The sequence below is a fragment of the Pseudonaja textilis genome, chromosome 3, assembly GCF_049901715.1.
Source record: "Pseudonaja textilis isolate UNSWEBS1 chromosome 3, rPseTex1.2, whole genome shotgun sequence".
Lineage (NCBI taxonomy): Eukaryota > Metazoa > Chordata > Lepidosauria > Squamata > Elapidae > Pseudonaja > Pseudonaja textilis.
This window is the reverse complement of record NC_141992.1, coordinates 26256219-26258459: the sequence shown is the minus strand read 5'-3', so window position 1 is coordinate 26258459 and position 2241 is coordinate 26256219. Positions and strand designations below refer to the sequence as shown.

The window sequence follows — 2241 nt, the reverse complement described above, 5'->3', positions numbered from 1 at the left end:
ACTGATTTGGCTGAAAACACACCAGATGCAACTGTGATGGAAAAGAAGAAAGTGTGAATAAGTGACATGGCAATACCAAGATGTAGTAGACACACACATACTGTATAAATTAAGATATTAATTTTAATATGGAAACCATGTTGAAAAATGTGCACTGGAACAAACAAGAAATTGTGTAGCATGAGAAAAATCCTCTCTAATGCCCGTAAATGTGGTGTGCATTTTACAAAAATGAATTATCCTTTTTTCAAAGGGGGTGATTCTTTTTTGACAATTTTGAAACTCCCCTTTTGGAAGTGATTTGTACCAAAACCATAAACCATAACTCTAATCCTTGTGCAAGGACCACGTTAATCTTCTCTGTATCATTCCAATTCCAGCATTTAGTATCAGCATTCAGAAGCTATAACTGGTGCAGAATGTGGCAGGGTGGGCAGTTCTTGGGGGCTCCAGGGTGGTCCATGTTACACTGCTGTTCAGTGAGCTGCATTAACTGCTAGTTTGTTTTAAGATATTGGTTATCACCTTTAAAGCCCTTCATGGCATGGGTCTAAGTTATCTGAAGAACTGTGTCACGCCAATGGGATTGACCCACCCCACCTCTGCTGGCAGAAGGTGCATGCTGTAGACTCCATCAGTCAAGGAATTTGGGGTGGATAGGGTCTAGGAGAAGAATCTATTCCATTGAGTTGAGATCTACAGCCATCCTACTGATCTTCGATAAGGACTTGAAGACCTGACTCTGCCAGTTGACCTGGTATTCCAACATGGGTGCACCATTCTGAAGGTGGCTATTGGATTAAGAAAAAAAAAATTACTTCTCCCCATGTGCTTTGGTGCTCCCCTCACCCCATCCTTTAATTTACTCATTATTGTTTTTATTATTTATTATTTTATCATTGTAATGTCTACCAGTTTTAGTATTTGTAAGCCACCCAGAATCATCTCTAGATGAGATGGATGAGACATTAATCAAATAAACTAATAGACAAGCAAAAAGCTTCAAACCCCAAACATCAAAGTGGTTAAATCAATTTACCCTAGCTTTGGGCTAAAGTTTTCAGTACTTATATTGCCCTGACTTCCTTGAATATTATAATGGTCAATTAAATTATGTATTTCAAAATACTACAGCAATAGTCTTTGGAAACATCCATGTATTATACAAAAATATTAATACATTTCCTTTGTAAAATAAAAAAGGTTTCTATCAGGTCACTGAGGCAAAATTTAAATCAGGGATTGCCACACCTGCAAACTTCTTAGAAAGATGCACTATAACTTATTGTATTGTGACTCTGCAGGTGTTTTTTCCCCCCACTTTAGATTAGGTTCATCCAATTGTTTTGTTTTTAAGACTATGGTTTCAATCTACTTTGAGAAGATTTTCTCTAAACAGCGGGGGGGCATGCGTGCGTGTGTATAATTTGCATATATAAGTAAATAAGTATAATCAAATAAAACATAAATGTGCTTTCTAGGGAGAAAAAGATTTTCTTCTATATTAATATACACCATATACAACTGCTCTTCTAGCTTGTAGTTAACCCAGCAATTTACTTGATAAGACTAAAATTAGAACCTCAGATAGGTTTGTACTCCCCACCCATTCTTGAATCCATGTTCTTGACCCAGTCTAAGTAACAAAATGGGTTAAGCATGATCTAATGTGCCACATCCTTGCCCTTTTGCCTTGTCCTTAGGTGCATACATATGGTAAGTTGCATTCCTCTCTTGTTAACCCCATTAAGTTTGGGTCTGTGCCAGTCATGGAAGAACTAATGCATATGCACACCTGTCTGACCATAATGACCTGCCATTATCATTTTCCACCCTTCTCTTTGATTGATGGCTATTATATGCATAATGACCCTTTGGTTTTCTTTTCCCCCTTTTTGTTAGGATTTGCTAAAGCAACCTGCAAATTAATTTAATATCCTCTTTTGGTTGGTAGCTGTAGAACTAGGGCTTGAGGCTGATGATGCGTAAACCATTTGTGGCATGTATTTAATCTCCGGACAATGGATAGAGATGTTAGTGCATGCTACACTAAGTTCTATTTACGCTGGCTATTAAGTGCAGTCAAGCTGAAGGCAATTGGAGCACATTACAGAGCCTAATGGGAAAGGAAGCTAAACAACAGTACATTAAAGACTGAAAATGAATTAAGAGGGAGACATGATAGAGAAAGCAGACAAGTAAAGGGGTTTGTTCATCGATAACTCTTATTGACAGGACAAA

General features: G+C 37.6%; 1 pseudogene; it reads right to left on the bottom strand.

Moving 5' to 3' along the window:
- Nucleotides 1–308: 308 nt before the first annotated feature.
- LOC113434559 (U6 spliceosomal RNA) lies at nt 309–405 on the bottom strand (annotated as a pseudogene).
- Between the last annotated feature and the right edge of the window lie 1836 nt (nt 406–2241).